At 40.6% G+C, this 17,944-nt stretch overlaps 1 protein-coding gene across 2 annotated transcripts in view; it reads left to right on the forward strand.

Moving 5' to 3' along the window:
* ttll7 (tubulin tyrosine ligase-like family, member 7) overlaps positions 1-17,944 on the forward strand; it is a 271,036-nt gene that overhangs the window by 10,355 nt on the left and 242,737 nt on the right. The window lies entirely within an intron of this gene.

Consider the following 17,944-nt stretch of genomic DNA (forward strand, 5'->3'; position numbering starts at 1 on the left):
CTTTTAACAACACTCAGTAAAGGTTTGGGAACTGAGGAGACACATTTTTGAAGTGGAATTCTTTCCCATTCTTGCTTGATGTACAGCTTAAGTTGTTCTGCTATTTTAGCCTTCACACATTTTCAATGTCTGGACTACAGGCAGGCCAGTCTAGTACCCGCACTCTTTTACTATGAAGCCATGCTGTTGTAACACGTGGCTTGGCATTGTCTTGCTGAAATAAGCAGGGGCGCCCATGATAACGTTGCTTGGATGGCAACATATGTTGCTCCAAAAGCTGTATGTACCTTTCAGCATTAATGGTGCCTTCACAGATGTGTAAGTTACCCATGTCTTGGCCACTAATACACCCCCATACCATCACACATGCTGCCTTTTACACTTTCACCCTAGAACAATCCGGATGGTTCTTTTCCTCTTTGGTCCGGAGGACACAGTTTCCAAAAACAATTTGAAATGTGGACTCGTCAGACCACAGAACACTTTTCCACTTTGCATGAGTCCATCTTAGATGAGCTCGGGCCCAGCGAAGTGTTTCTGGGTGTTGTTGATAAATGGCTTTGGCTTTGCATAGTAGAGTTTTAACTTGCACTTACAGATGTAGCGACCAACTGTAGTTACTGACAGTGGTTTTCTGAAGTGTTCCTGAGCCCATGTGGTGATATCCTTTACACACTGATGTGGCTTTTTGATGCAATAGCGCCTGAGGGATCCAAGGTGCGTAATATCATGGCTTACGTGCAGTGATTTCTCCAGATTCTCTGAACCTTTTGATGATATTACGGAGCGTAGATGGTGAAATCCCTAAATTCCTTGCAATAGCTGCTTGAGAAATGTTGTTCTTCAACAATTTGCTCAGGCATTTGTTGACAAAGTGGTGACCCTCGCCCCGTCCTTGTTTGTGAATGACTGAGCATTTCATGGAAGCTACTTTTATACCCAATCATGGCACCCACCTGTTCCCAATTAGCCTGCACACCTGTGGGATGTTCCAAATAAGTCTTTGATGAGCATTCCTCAACTTTCTCTGTTTTTTTTCCACTTGTGCCAGCTTTTTTGAAACATGTTGCAGACATCAAATTCCAAATGAGCTAATATTTGCAAAAAATAAGAAAGTTTCTCAGTGTGAACATGAAATATCTTGTCTTTGCAGTCTATTCAATTGAATATAAGTTGAAAGGGATTTGTTGTATTCTCTTTTTATTTACCATTTACACAACGTGACAACTTCACTGCTTTTGGCTTTTGTAGTTGGCACACGTTTTCTTTAATCTCCTTTCAGTTCAATTTTCTTAGTAAAGAAATTCATAAAGTCATCAGCCGAGAGGGTGGAGCTACTGGGAGGAGTTTCTTGTTAGGTTAGCGATGCTATTGTATTGAACACAATTTAGGATTGTTTTTATTGAGGCGAATTAGATTTGAGTAGTAATTAGTTTTAGCTAAGGTAAGCGTGTGTTTATAAGTTATTAAACTATCACTCAATGCTTGATGGAAAACCTCAAGTTTAGTTGCACGCCTTTTGAGTTCCAGCTTTCTACATGATAGTTTAAGAGCTTTGGTTTCATTATGTTAAATGAAGAGTTTCTGTCTCTGATAGTTGATATAATAATGTAAGTGCATCATAAAGCCTACATGGTGTTCAGGGATGAATAGTCTCTCCTATTGCTATTGTACTGTTTTTCCAGCTATAGCATACTTGCCAACCTTGAGACCTCCGATTTCGGGAGGTGGGGGGCATGGTCGGGGGTGGGGCGGGGGCGTGGTTGGGGGCGTGGTTAAGATATATATATATATATATATATATATATATATATATATATATATATATAAGAAATACTTGACTTTCAGTGAATTCTAGCAATATATATATATATATATATATATATATATATATATATATATATTATTACATATATATAAATAAATAAATAAAATAAATACTTGAATTTCAGTGTTCATAAGGTGGCGACTTGTCCAGGGTGTACCCCGCCTTCCGCCCGATTGTAGCTGAGATAGGCTCCAGCGCCCCCCGCGACCCCAAAGGGAATAAGCGGTAGAAAAATGGATGGATTTATTTACAAATATACACACACATAACACTCATCTACTCATTGTTGAGTTAAGGGTTGAATTGTCCATCCTTGTTCTATTCTCTGTCACTATTTCAGAACACACACATTATACAAATATACATTATAAAATCAATAAGAAAACGGGAGCTCTAATTTGGGAGTCTGAATTAGGATCAGAAGTTCCTATATAAACATTGCGCACTCACGTCGCCTTTTTGTATTGATTACTGCAGCTGTGCACCGGATTCATTCACAAATACAAACTACAACTCACAAACACTTTAGAGTTAGGCTCCACCATCAGAATGTGTACTTAAACTTATAAAGATCACATGGATATTATTCAGTGAGTTGATTCACCAAAACTAACCTGTTATACAGGAGGAAAAAGCACACAGGACGTTTCAATTGTTCACAGACTGGTCGCTCTCATCAGAATGACAAGACACTTCCGGTCTGCAGGTGATAGCATTCAATTGGGAAGAAACGCCCTACTGCCCCCTACTGACCAATGTGAATACTGATAAATGTGTAATGACAGCTCCAAAAACGAATTCAAACCACAAAATAAAATAAATAAATCAACACAAAAATGTGACACATTATGGGTGGGTCACATATGCATGTACAGTAGATGGCAGTATTGTCCTGTTTAAAAGTGTCACAACATTGCTGTTTACGGCAGACGAACTGCTTTACGGTAGACGAAAATTTGACTGCTGTTGTTGTGTGTTGTTACCGCGCTGGGAGGACGTTAATGAAACTGCCTAACAATAAACACACATAAGAAACCAAGAACTCGCCCTCCATCATTATCTGTTTATATTGTGGGAAAGCGGACGTGTGAACGGGCTGTCAACACGTCACTCAGGTCCGCATGGAGCTGGAGGGGGCGTGGCCTCCAGCTCCGCCTGAATTTCGGGAGATTTTCGGGAGTCTCCCAGGAAAATCCGGGAGTGTTGGCAAGTATGAGCTATAGTTACATGAATCATTAGTAATGCATACCTGCCAACTACTCCGGTTTTCCCGTAATTAGTACGGTTTTCATCAACCTATTCCGGGTTACGGTTGCAGTGATAAAAAATACGGTTTTTCATTAATTAAAAAAATTTTTTTTTTTTAAATGCGCGAGGCTATTTATAGCACCGCTGCCAAGCACGAGGCACCAGTTGCCATTGTTTCCAAACGAGCGAACGATCATGGAATCAGCCGGAGAAACATCGCAAACGAGTCTTAAACCGAAAAGAAAACTGCAGTCATTCCGTGAAGAATATTCAAAAGCCTATCCGGGAATTATTATCCGTTCCAAAAAGGGTGAAAACTACGCGAATTGCACCTTGTGCAGACAAGATTTTTCGATCGGACACGGAGGAATTAGCGATGTAAAAGACCACGTTGGGACAAAAAAACACAAGTCTAATGCCGTTGCTAGCGATACAAGTGGAAAACTTTCAACGTTTTTCGGATTTTAGCCACAAAAAGGTAATGACACCAATGTTATCTATTGGAATTGTTTAGTACTGTTATACTGTTAAAAGTGTTTATACTATTTATGCTTTCAAGTCCAAGTTGAAGAAATCTTGTTAAATGTTGACAGCATAACTACCAAAATACAGAAGTATGTCCTTAATATTTTTGCAGTGCTATTTCTGTTGAAAAGTTCAAATGATTACATTAGAGATGTGATGTGCCACTTTTCAAGTGTCTGATGGCTTCAATTAATTTTCATTCATTTTTCATATTTTGAATTCTTTTGAAAGGCTTACAAAAAAACTACATTTGAATTGTAATTCCATGCTATTGACAGGACTATTAATTTGAATGAAGTTAGCTTACCATGTTTACAGTATGATAATTGTGATAGAAATGTGAATTTTAGGCACAGAATATTTTTTACAATTGAACAAGGCAGTAGATTATACAAGCTTGGACAGAAAGTTAATAATGACACCAATTTTTCTTTTAATGGAATTGTTTAGTACTGTTTTACCATTTGTTTACTGTAAAAAGTGTTTATACGGTTTATACTTTCAATTAACAAATTGAAGTCATTTGGCATTAACTGTCAAAATAATTTCAAACTATTGAAGTTAGCTTACAGAATAAACATGTCAATCAACCCATATGATTTTTGCTGTAATATTTTTGTTTTGAAAAGTCACTGTGACTGATAGAAAAGTGATGGTTTTAGCAACATTTTAACCTGTCTGAATGCTAATAATCATTTTGCGTCAGGGGGCGAAGCCTGAACCCCCCACCAGGACTTTGTCCTGGACCTACCGGGGCCTGCGGCCCCTGGACCCTGGCTACTAGGTTTTTCTGATTTCAAAAGTTGGCAGGTATGGTAATGCAGCAGCCTAGTTTTGAATGGCAGGGTCCCTGCTATCACATGTTGATAAAAATACAACATTTACATAATAAAAATCAACTACAGGCTTCCCAAATGCTGTAATAAATGAAGCATGATGAGTTGAACATATGTCAGCATGTGGCTTCACTTGTAACTCTTTTTTTCAAACGCTTACTTACAGTATGTCATTCATTTGACTTAGTAAGTCAATATTTTGACTTAGTAATTTTCTAAGTCAAAATAATGACAAACTTAGTATCTGAGGTAACTAGGACTATTTTGTGTTTTGTTTTTACTTTACGGTAAAAACATTGAGATTGTATATCGCCATTCAGCAAATGTATGTTATTTTGAAATGCTAAATATTTGTATTTATTATAAGATATTGTTATTTGGTTATTTTTTAATAAGTATGTGTTGAATGTAATCCGAGTCTGTAGTCTATAGCCCCCCCTAGACTGAGGTGGCAGCGATGTGATGGCGACGGGCCTTCTCTGCTAGCCCGGTCTGGCTATGGCGCAACACTTCCTGCTTCCTGCTGAATTGAAACTTGTGATTGGATACTCACTTTGGAGTGACAAGTGTGTATCCGATCAGCGTCTTGTTACGGCTACTGTCAACAACTTGTGATCTAATTGGCTATCGCATCTGTCTATCAACTGTATGTGTTCTCAAATTCACCCGCTAACGGTCCCGGTGAGTATTGTTGCGTTTTGGACCAGTTGTTCCTCCCAGGGAATTCAAGTCACAATTCGCTCCCAAGCTCTTTACGACACTTAAAGCTGAGTTGAAAAACCACCAGAGACAGAATAGGCATTTTGTTGTATATTTTCAAAGCTTTGCAAATATACATTTTGAGACCAGTCTAACCATAGAACATTCTATTGCGCCGCCCAAAATGGTCTGTCCTCCCGATCCCACCACCCTCTCTCTCGTCCCCTCTCTGTAGACAAAACAAATGCTAGTCAAAACACATTCCAAAGAACTCAAGGTTAACACACACAGTTTACTTGCAGACAGAGCAGCAAGAGAAGAAATGGAAAACACGAGCTGTTTTCAAATATGACTATGAAATAAAAGAAGTACAACTTAAATTCGGATATATGTAAATATCTGCCTCCGACAATTTCCAATCACAGGAGGCGTAAATGTCACGTTGAAGGTGAGGCCATCTAGAGCAAATACAGAGTGGGCCAAAATTAAAAAGTGAACAAAGCCGCGGGCCAAGGTTGAACAAATGAACCTTTTAATAGAGACCCAAACAAGTTTTGCATTGAATATTGAACAAGCAAGGCTTATATAACTTGATAGTGACATGCAAAATCCAGTTTCAAATAATAATAATAATAATAATTAAAAAATATCAATGGCATATCAAATAAAATTTAAATAACAAATTGAATGCTTCTTTTCTATTTGCAGCCTTCCGAGGTAAATATCAAAATGAACTTTTTCCACAGGCTAATAATACATTTGAAAATAAAATAACAATAATGAATGAATCAAACATTCTAGCCTTGAAGTAGCAAGAGAAAGTGCATGAATAAAACGTTAATTATTGCTCAGTTTGCTACACTGATTTGCCTTAACACTGAATATGGAACAAGCAACGCTTTTATAACTTAATAGTACAAAATCCATCCATCCATCCATCTTCTTCCGCTTATCCGAGGTCGGGTCGCGGGGGCAGCAGCCTAAGCAGGGAAGCCCAGACTTCCCTCTCCCCAGCCACTTCATCCAGCTCCTCCCGGGGGATCCCGAGGCGTTCCCAGGCCAGCTGGGAGACATAGTCTTCCCAACGTGTCCTGGGTCTTCGCCGTGGCCTCCTACCGGTTGGACGTGCCCTAAACACCTCCCGAGGGAGGCGATCGGGTGGCATCCTGACCAGATGCCCGAACCACCTCATCTGGCTCCTCTCGATGTGGAGGAGCAGCGGCTTTACTTTGAGCTCCTCCCGGATGACAGAGCTTCTCACCCTATCTCTAAGGGAGAGCCCCGCCACCCGGCGGAGGAAACTCATTTCGGCCGCTTGTACCCGTGATCTTGTCCTTTCGGTCATAACCCAAAGCTCATGACCATAGGTGAGGATGGGAACGTAGATCGACCGGTAAATTGAGAGCTTTGCCTTCCGGCTCAGCTCCTTCTTCACCACAACGGATCGATACAGCGTCCGCATTACTGAATATGCCGCACCGATCTGCCTGTCGATCTCACGATCCACTCTTCCCTCACTCGTGAACAAGACTCCGAGGTACTTGAACTCCTCCACTTGGGGCAGGGTCTCCTCCCCAACCCGGAGATGGCATTCCATCCTTTTCCGGGCGAGAACCATGGACTCGGACTTGGAGGTGCTGATTCTCATCCCAGTCGCTTCACACTCGGCTGCGAACCGATCCAGTGAGAGCTGAAGATCCTGGCCAGATGAAGCCATCAGGACCACATCATCTGCAAAAAGCAGAGACCTAATCCTGCAACCACCAAACCAGATCCCCTCAACGCCTTGACTGCGCCTAGAAATTCTGTCCATAAAAGTTCAGAACAGAATGGGTGACAAAGGGCAGCCTTGGCGGAGTCCAACCCTCACTGGAAACGTGTCCGACTTACTGCCGGCAATGCGGACCAAGTTCTGACACTGATCATACAGGGAGCGGACAGCCACAATCAGACAGTCCGATACCCCATACTCTCTGAGCACTCCCCACAGGACTTCCCGAGGGACACGGTCGAATGCCTTCTCCAAGTCCACAAAACACATGTAGACTGGTTGGGCAAACTCCCATGCACCCTCAAGGACCCTGCCCAGAGTATAGAGCTGGTCCACAGTTCCACGACCAGGACGAAAACCACACTGTTCCTCCTGAATCCGAGGTTGGACTATCCGGCGTAGCCTCCTCTCCAGTACACCTGAATAGACCTTACCGGGAAGGCTGAGGAGTGTGATCCCACCATAGTTAGAACACACCCTCCGGTTCCCCTTCTTAAAGAGAGGAACCACCACCCCGGTCTGCCAATCCAGAGGTACCGCCCCCGATGTCCATGCGATGTTGCAGAGTCTTGTCAACCAAGACAGCCCCACAGCATCCAGAGCCTTAAGAAACGCCGGGCGGATCTCATCCACCCCCGGGGCCTAGTACAAAATCAACTTTCAAAAAACAAACAAAAAAACATCAATGGTATATTAAATAAAATTTAAATAAAAAATTGAATGCCTCTTTTCTATTTGCAGCCTTCTGAGGTAATTGTCAACATTAACTTGGTGGGCGTTGTTGTGTTACGGTGCGGATGTTCTCCCGAAATGTGTTTGTCATTCTTGTTTGGTGTGGGTTCACAGTGTGGCGCATATTTGTAACAGTGTTAAAGTTGTTTGTACGGCCACCCTCAGTGTGATCTGTATGGCTGTTGACCAAGTATGACTGGCATTCACTTGTGTGTGTGTGTAAAAGCCGCATATATTATGCGACTGGGCCGGCACGCTGTTTGTATGGAGGGAAAAAGGGACGTGAGGACAGGTTGTAGAGGACGCTAAAGGCAGTGCCTTTAAAGCACGCCTCCAATATTGTTGTCCGGGTGGAAATCGGGAGAAATTGGGGAGAATGGGGTCACTAAAATTTGTGAGTCTCTAGGAGGAGGTATGGTGTGTGTATATATATATATATATATATATATATATATGTATGTATATATATATATATGTATGTATGTATGTATGTATGTATACATATATATATATATATATATATATATATATATATATATATATATATATATATATATGTATACACACACACAAACAAAATATATAATATATATATACACACACACACATATATATATATATATATATATATATATATATATATATATATATATGTATATATGTGTGTGTGTATATATATTATATTTTTTGTGTGTGTGTGTGTATATATATATATATATATATATATTATAATATATATATATATTGTGTATATTATTTATAATATTATAATATATATATGTACACACACAATTATAATATATACAGTATATATATATATATATATATATATATATATATATATATATGTATATATGCACATATATATATATATTTTAATAATTTATTTATATATATATATATATATATATATATAGACACACACATATATATATATATATATATATATATATATATATATATATATATATACATATATATACAAACACATACCGTATATATATTATATTATCTTTTATATATATTTATATATATATATATATATATATATATATATATATATATATATATATATATATATATATATATATGTCTTAATAAGGTTATCCAAAAAATAGTGCTCGATACCGTAGTAGAGCGCAATATATGTATGTGTGGGAAAAAAATCACAAGACTATTTCATCTTTACAGGCCTGTTTCATGAGGGGGGGTTCCCTCAATCATCAGGAGAAAAAAAAAATCTCCTGATGATTGAGGGAACCCCCCCTCATGAAACAGGCCTGTAGAGATGAAATAGTCTTGTGATTTTTTTCCCACACATACATATATATATATATATATATATATATATATATATATATATATATATATATATATATATATATATATATATATATATATATATATATATATATATATATATATATACGTGTGTGTGTGTGTGTGTGTGTATAAAGTGGGTTAAGTCCTGCTCACAGCTTTATTTACGTCGTAACTCTTCTTCTTTTGGAATATACGCTGCAAAACAAAGAAAAAGCCACAATTTGAGTTGCGGCATACAAGAGGAGAACTTGTGGCAGCGTCACCCAAACGGTGTTTCCCCAAGCCTCTCTTTGGTTTCTCTTTGACAGCTTTCATGTATTTTCATGTGATGCACAAAGAGAAATAAAACAAACCCTCTGGGACATGAAGAGAAGAGACAGCAGTTTCTATGTCACCACACTTTATGTCTGCTGGTGAGACCCTGAGAGGGTGTGCAGGAGCTTCTGTTTATCTTTATGTTTATGGCTCCATCTGCTGGTCAAATATAGTCACTGCATCAACTGTTGGCTCACATTTCTTGTTTTGCATGTGATTAGGAATGGCTACCGTTCACATTTCAACCAATTTTGCGGTATTTTTGTGTGCGTTAATAAATGTTAGTTGTCTAATAATACAATTTTTTTTTTCAAATTAGCATTTAAAAATGAGCTTATTGTGATAACTGTGCTGTCAAGTTGTTGTTCTTCTTTCATTCTTACATTTACATCTCATTTGCAATCAGGCCCGGCCCTAACCAATCTGGCGCCCTAGGCAAGATTTTAGGTGGCGCCCCCCCCCCCACATCGGCAGTGAAGTGTATATACTCACAAGAAACCGAATAGCTTTGTCTTTGACCTTTTTTTTTTTACTTAAAGAAAGCAAATTAACAATCAGAATAGTTAACAAGATAAAAAAAAAAAAAGAATAAATAAATGAATACAAAAAATAAAAAATGAATATATGAAATACAATATTTTTTACATACATAAACACAAAATAAAACGTGTCAACAAGTTGCATAAAATAAATTAAAAATGCACTGCACAAAACAAGATATCAAACCAGTATGACTTTAACAACTATATTACAAAAAAAGGGGATCCTACAGAGTTCTCTGTTTGTGCTTTTTAATAGAGATTTTCAGAGCAACCCACATGTTGGGGTACATTTCTGCCAGCTTCTTCTCATGCAGGAAGGTCAAGAGTTCCATGTTTGTCAGGTTCTTTGATGGCAATGGTGGGAAATTCTGCATTTCCATTGCAAGTTCTGTGCCATTAATGTCCAGCTGGCTGTCATGGGTCAGAGTAGTACTCAGGGCTGTAGCAGCTCTTCTTTTTGTAAGTTGTGGAAATTGAGGAGTACTCCAAACGTGTCATTCACCTCTCCAAAGCTCTGAAATCTCTCATCAAGTGAAGAGATGGCTGTATGTTTTGCTGCTGCAAAACTGGTGGGTTGTGCTGCTGAAGTGGAGGCAGCAGCGGTAGATGTGGTAGATGGCCCAGGGGTGGGATTTAGAAACTTCAACAGTGCATCTGAAGAGAGGAGTATGTGACACCATTGAGTATTACAGTTTAATAATAAAAACATATGATTCCAGGAATAAAATGAAATGATATAATATAGATGAAAAACCAAAGAGATATACAGGTAAAAGCCAGTAAATTAGAATATTTTGAAAAACTTGATTTATTTCAGTAATTGCATTCAAAAGGTGTAACTTGTACATTATATTTATTCATTGCACACAGACTGATGCATTCAAATGTTTATTTCATTTAATTTTGATGATTTGAAGTGGCAACAAATGAAAATCCAAAATTCCGTGTGTCACAAAATTAGAATATTACTTAAGGCTAATACAAAAAAGGGATTTTTAGAAATGTTGGCCAACTGAAAAGTATGAAAATGAAAAATATGAGCATGTACAATACTCAATACTTGGTTGGAGCTCCTTTTGCCTCAATTACTGCGTTAATGCGGCGTGGCATGGAGTCCATGAGTTTCTGGCACTGCTCAGGTGTTATGAGAGCCCAGGTTGCTCTGATAGTGGCCTTCAACTCTTCTGCGTTTTTGGGTCTGGCATTCTGCATCTTCCTTTTCACAATACCCCACAGATTTTCTATGGGGCTAAGGTCAGGGGAGTTGGCGGGCCAATTTAGAACAGAAATACCATGGTCCGTAAACCAGGCACGGGTAGATTTTGCGCTGTGTGCAGGCGCCAAGTCCTGTTGGAACTTGAAATCTCCATCTCCATAGAGCAGGTCAGCAGCAGGAAGCATGAAGTGCTCTAAAACTTGCTGGTAGACGGCTGCGTTGACCCTGGATCTCAGGAAACAGAGTGGACCGACACCAGCAGATGACATGGCACCCCAAACCATCACCCAACCATGCAAATTTTGCATTTCCTTTGGAAATCGAGGTCCCAGAGTCTGGAGGAAGACAGGAGAGGCACAGGATCCACGTTGCCTGAAGTCTAGTGTAAAGTTTCCACCATCAGTGATGGTTTGGGGTGCCATGTCATCTGCTGGTGTCGGTCCACTCTGTTTCCTGAGATCCAGGGTCAACGCAGCCGTCTACCAGCAAGTTTTAGAGCACTTCATGCTTCCTGCTGCTGACCTGCTCTATGGAGATGGAGATTTCAAGTTCCAACAGGACTTGGCGCCTGCACACAGCGCAAAATCTACCCGTGCCTGGTTTACGGACCATGGTATTTCTGTTCTAAATTGGCCCGCCAACTCCCCTGACCTTAGCCCCATAGAAAATCTGTGGGGTATTGTGAAAAGGAAGATGCAGAATGCCAGACCCAAAAACGCAGAAGAGTTGAAGGCCACTATCAGAGCAACCTGGGCTCTCATAACACCTGAGCAGTGCCAGAAACTCATCGACTCCATGCCACGCCGCATTAACGCAGTAATTGAGGCAAAAGGAGCTCCAACCAAGTATTGAGTATTGTACATGCTCATATTTTTCATTTTCATACTTTTCAGTTGGCCAACATTTCTAAAAATCCCTTTTTTGTATTAGCCTTAAGTAATATTCTAATTTTGTGACACACGGAATTTTGGATTTTCATTTGTTGCCACGTCAAATCATCAAAATTAAATGAAATAAACATTTGAATGCATCAGTCTGTGTGCAATGAATAAATATAATGTACAAGTTACACCTTTTGAATGCAATTACTGAAATAAATCAAGTTTTTCAAAATATTCTAATTTACTGGCTTTTACCTGTATGTATGATGTTAACTGATATGCAAATTAGATTAGATTCAATTTATTGTCATCATTACAGTGAAATGCTGAATAGCAGAATGCAAAGTAACAGTATAATATATTATATGAGAATGTTTTGTTATGATTATCTTTAACCGAATCACAGCAGTGCTTAAATTAAAAAACAGCATTCCCTCTCATGTGATATTGCTTAATTAACATTATTGATGTGCACTTTAACAACTCGGTTTACAACTATACCTAATATATAAAGGGGTGGAAAAGTGACTATTACCTGCAGGGCAAACATTAGCTAACCAGAAGGCAATAACAATGTAAACAAAAAACACCTGCTTAAAAGATCTAATACAAATGTCCCTGAGGAATGTAAGGTGGGAGTACTGTAATTACCTAACGTTACATTATTATTTTCCATAACAATTTAGCCCCCTCCACAATATTAACCCGACGTTAAAACAGAACTAGCTATTTATTGATTAGCAATTGCCGAATCATGTAACATTAGCTTAATGCTAAAAAGCCAGGTTACTATCACATTCTTTAACAGACAAATAATTTCATGTAGGCTAACGTTACCTACCTGCTACCTCTGTCTTTTTCTCGTTTCTCCTCCTCTTCTTTTCTCTTTTTTCTTCCCTGGGCACCTGACAGTTTTGGCCGTTTTGACATCTTGTGTTGATTTTTTGATGTGGTGACGTCCAAAAAGAGTCATGATACGGGAAGGGAGGGGGCGCACCGTGCGGGGGGGCGTAACGTTGTAACAAATAATATTTCTATTAAATAGGCTTTACTTTGCATTTTAATTAACGTGGGATTATTTTTTGTATTTAGAAATAATAGTACCAACTTTTTTTTTTTTTTTTTTTTTCCCAACATTTGTGGCACTGGCGTGGCGCCCCCTGATGGACGGCGCCCTTAGCATTTGCCTATACGGCCTATGCCACGGGCCGGCCCTGTTTGCAATGCACTGTATAGACTATCTATGCTACGTTGTCCATCTTGGAAAACACTTTTTCCAGGAAGCTGATTGTGTCATGTTGCGCCCTACAAGTGTTTGTACTGTAAGTATTGTGCTTATAACTATCAGCTGTTTGATTGTAACATCCATATTAGTTGTAGTTTTGATGAGCACATTTGGAGGTGTTGAAATGTAAAATCACTAATGCTAACAGTAGCCTGTCTATGGCAAATCCAATGTAAATTAGCATCAAGCTAGCGCATTTTGCATTGGAGCGTTTTTCTACCCAGCATACTTGCTTTGTTGGTGATTGTTTACCTGAGCCGCTGTTAAGTCTGCAACAGGACGTGACATCACATCCAACAAGGGAATCAAAACATGTCAACGTTTGAATTTACGTGAATAATACCCGGTCGTACCGTCAGAATTCGGTCTGTGCATATAAAAGTTCATGTTTAATATTGTAAATCACACATTCTATATTTTATCGTACATTCGGACTGTCCAATAATTCAGTAAAAAAAATATCTCCAAAGCAGAATGAACTTTAGTTTTTTTACTGAATGTAAAGTCCGAATGGACCATGTTCCGCGCCTCTATTGTCGAGGCGGCTGATTGGAGCTGTGGCCGCAAGGTAGTTGGTGCCTGTCGTGGCGGTAATCCTAGAACCCGTTGGTGGACACCGGCGGTGAGGGATGCCGTCATGCTGAAGAAGGAGTCCTATCGGGTTCTTTTGGCTCATAGGACTCCTGAGGCAGCGGACAGGTACCGACAGGCCAAGCGGTGTGCGGCTTCAGCGGTCGCAGAGGGAAAAACTCGGACATGGGAGGAGTTCGGTGAGGCCATGGAAAACGACTTCCGGACGGCTTCGAAGCAATTCTGGACCACCATCCGCCGCCTCAGGAAGGGGAAGCAGTGCACTATCAACACCGTGTATGGCGAGGATGGTGTTCTGCTGACCTCGACTGCGGATGTTGTGGATCGGTGGAGGGAATACTTCGAAGACCTCCTCAATCCCACCAACACGTCTTCTTATGAGGAAGCAGTGCCTGGGGAGTCTGTGGTGGGCTCTCCTATTTCAGGGGCTGAGGTTGCTGAGGTAGTTAAAAAGCTCCTCGGTGGCAAGGCCCCGGGGGTAGATGAGATCCGCCCGGAGTTCCTTAAGGCTCTGGATGCTGTGGGGCTGTCTTGGTTGACAAGACTCTGCAGCATCGCGTGGACATCGGGGGCGGTACCACTGCATTGGCAGACCGGGGTGGTGGTTCCTCTCTTTAAGAAGGGGAACCGGAGGGTGTGTTCTAACTATCGTGGGATCACACTCCTCAGCCTTCCCGGTAAGGTCTATTCAGGTGTACTGGAGAGGAGGCTACGCCGGATAGTCGAACCTCGGATTCAGGAGGAACAGTGTGGTTTTCGTCCTGGTCGTGGAACTGTGGACCAGCTCTATACTCTCGGCAGGGTCCTTGAGGGTGCATGGGAGTTTGCCCAACCAGTCTACATGTGCTTTGTGGACTTGGAGAAGGCATTCGACCGTGTCCCTCGGGAAGTCCTGTGGGGAGTGCTCAGAGAGTATGGGGTATCGGACTGTCTGATTGTGGCAGTCCGCTCCCTGTATGATCAGTGTCAGAGCTTGGTCCGCATTGCCGGTAGTAAGTCGGACATGTTTCCAGTGAGGGTTGGACTCCGCCAAGGCTGCCCTTTGTCACCCATTCTGTTCATAACTTTTATGGACAGAATTTCTAGGCGCAGTCAAGGCGTTGAGGGGATCTGGTTTGGTGGCTGCAGGATTTGGTCTCTGCTTTTTGCAGATGATGTGGTCCTGATGGCTTCATCTGGCCAGGATCTTCAGCTCTCACTGGATCGGTTCGCAGCTGAGTGTGAAGCGACTGGGATGAGAATCAGCACCTCCAAGTCCGAGTCCATGGTTCTCGCCCAGAAAAGGGTGGCGTGCCATCTCCGGGTTGGGGAGGAGATCTTGCCCCAAGTGGAGGAGTTCAAGTACCTCGGAGTCTTGTTCACGAGTGAGGGAAGAGCGGATCGTGAGATCGACAGGCGGATCGGTGCGGCGTCTTCAGTAATGCGGACGCTGTATCGATCCGTTGTGGTGAAGAAGGAGCTGAGCCGGAAGGCAAAGCTTTCAATTTACCGGTCGATCTACGTTCCCATCCTCACCTATGGTCATGAGCTTTGGGTTATGACCGAAAGGACAAGATCACGGGTACAAGCGGCCCAAATGAGTTTCCTCCGCCGGGTGGCGGGGCTCTCCCTTAGAGATAGGGTGAGAAGCTCTGCCATCCGGGGGGAGCTCAAAGTAAAGCCGCTGCTCCTCCACATGGAGAGGAGTCAGATGAGGTGGTTCGGGCATCTGGTCAGGATGCCACCCGAACGCCTCCCTAGGGAGGTGTTTAGGGCACGTCCGACCGGTAGGAGGCCGCGGGGAAGACCCAGGACACGTTGGGAAGACTATGTCTCCCGGCTGGCCTGGGAACGCCTCGGGGTCCCACAGGAAGAGCTGGACGAAGTGGCTGGGGAGAGGGAAGTCTGGGCTTCCCTGCTTAGGCTGCTGCCCCCGCGACCCGACCTCGGATAAGCGGAAGAAGATGGATGGATGGGTGGATGGTAAAAAACATACATAGAAAAACCCAGACAGAATGTGATGTGCAATAATAACTATGAACAATAAAACACTGAATATTGAGAATAAATGAACGTTACTCCTCCACTTCCCAGACCACCTCCTCGATGGACATCTTTTAGAATCCAGCAAGATGCAACAAACACGGCAAAACGTAAATGAAAAGGGTAAAAAACATGCACATATTCGATGTAATATCACTGTTTTGTTTTAGCAATCTGCCTCTGATACAAGCCCCGCCCACTCTGCCCCATGAAGCAGAGCTTCAGTGAATAATTAAACATACTGTAATAACTTGAAGTAAATAATGAAGATTAAGAACCAATTACAAACAAACAAACAGAAAAAAATTAAAATAACTAAAAGCAGTCTTTTTCTCACAATGTGTCGACTTTTTTGTCTTATGAAATTGGAAACAATTTCTCATATTTCTGTTTCTGTAATATTGCAATATTTTCTCCTAAAATTATTACTTTAATATGTGAAATGATTACTTTTTAATGCAAAATGGTGACATTTGTCATATAAAACTCTGACTTTTATCACAATATTGCCAATTTTTTTGTTGTTCTTGTAAAATAGTGATTTAAAAAAAAATAAAATCGACTTTTGTACATTTCTGATTATTATTCTAATATTGCCAATTTTTATTTATTTTTTCTTATTTAAGTTTTCTTATAAAATTGTGACTTTTGTCGAGTAAAATGACGACGCTTTCCATAAAATTGCCAAAATGTTAAGTTTTTCTTGTAAAACTGCGACTGTTATTGAATAAAATTCCAACTTTTTTTGTTGACACATTGTGAGAAAATAACTGAACTAAATAACTTTAGTTAATTAATTAATTATTATTATTTTTTTTTTTGTAATTAGTTTTTAATCTACATTATTTACTTCAGGTTTTTACAGCATGTCTCTATATACATATTTAATTATTTTCTTTTATTAATTTTGCCCAAAAAATGGCTGCATTTCAGTTTCTTACACACACTTGTTATTTCATATGTTGTCCAGAGGGGGAGCACTTTTAAAAGCGACACACAGCCAATGTGAAACTAGTTTTCCAGTTCACTCACACACACACACACACACACACACACACACACGCATACACACACACACACACACTTACATAATTTGTATGTGTGTGAGACATGAGAAAAATGCCTCCCTCTTTAGAAACAGCCTTTCTAGATATATAAAGAAGTGTATTTACAACATGAATAATATTTACATACTATGCAAATATTAAAAAGCTTGTTGTGAAAAATGAGTTGGAATTTCACAAGAAAAATCAATCAATCAATCAATCAATCTTTATTTATATAGCCCTAAATCACAAGTGTCTCAAAGGGCTGCACAAGCCACAACGACATCCTCGGTACAAAGCCCACATACGGGCAAGGAAAAACTCACCCCAGTGGGACGTCGATGTGAATGACTATGAGAAACCTTGGAGAGGACCGCATATGTGGGTAACCCCCCCCCTCTAGGGGAGACCGAAAGCAATGGATGTCGAGTGGGTCTGACATAATATTGTGAGAGTCCAGTCCATAGTGGATCCAACATAATAGTAAGAGTCCAGTCCATAGTGGGGCCAGCAGGACACCATCCCGAGCGGAGACGGGTCAGCAGCGTAGAGATGTTCCCAGCCGATGCACAGGCGAGCGGTCCACCCCGGGTCCCGACTCTGGACAGCCAGCACTTCATCCATGGCCACCGGACCTGTGCCCCCCCCCCCCTCAAGGAAAAGGGGAGCAGAGGAGAAAAGAAAAGAAACGGCAGATCAACTGGTCCAACAGGGGGGCTATTTAAAGGCTAGAGTATACAAATGAGTTTTAAGATGGGACTTAAATGCTTCTACTGAGGTAGCATCTCTAATTGTTACCGGGAGGGCATTCCATAGTACTGGAGCCCGAATAGAAAACGCTCTATAGCCCGCAGACTTTTTTTGGGCTCTGGGAATCACTAATAAAAAGGTCACAATTTCACAAGAAAAACTTAAAATGTTGGCAGTATTATAACAAAATTATGTAAAATTATAATTTTACATAACATTTTTTATAATTTTACATACAAAAAGTTATAATTTTGCATACAAAAAAGTTATAATTTTACAAGAACATTTTGCAATATTACAGAAACAGAAAGAATATGAAAAAAAATTCCCAATT

Source organism: Nerophis lumbriciformis, linkage group LG14 (assembly GCF_033978685.3).
Source record: "Nerophis lumbriciformis linkage group LG14, RoL_Nlum_v2.1, whole genome shotgun sequence".
NCBI lineage: Eukaryota > Metazoa > Chordata > Actinopteri > Syngnathiformes > Syngnathidae > Nerophis > Nerophis lumbriciformis.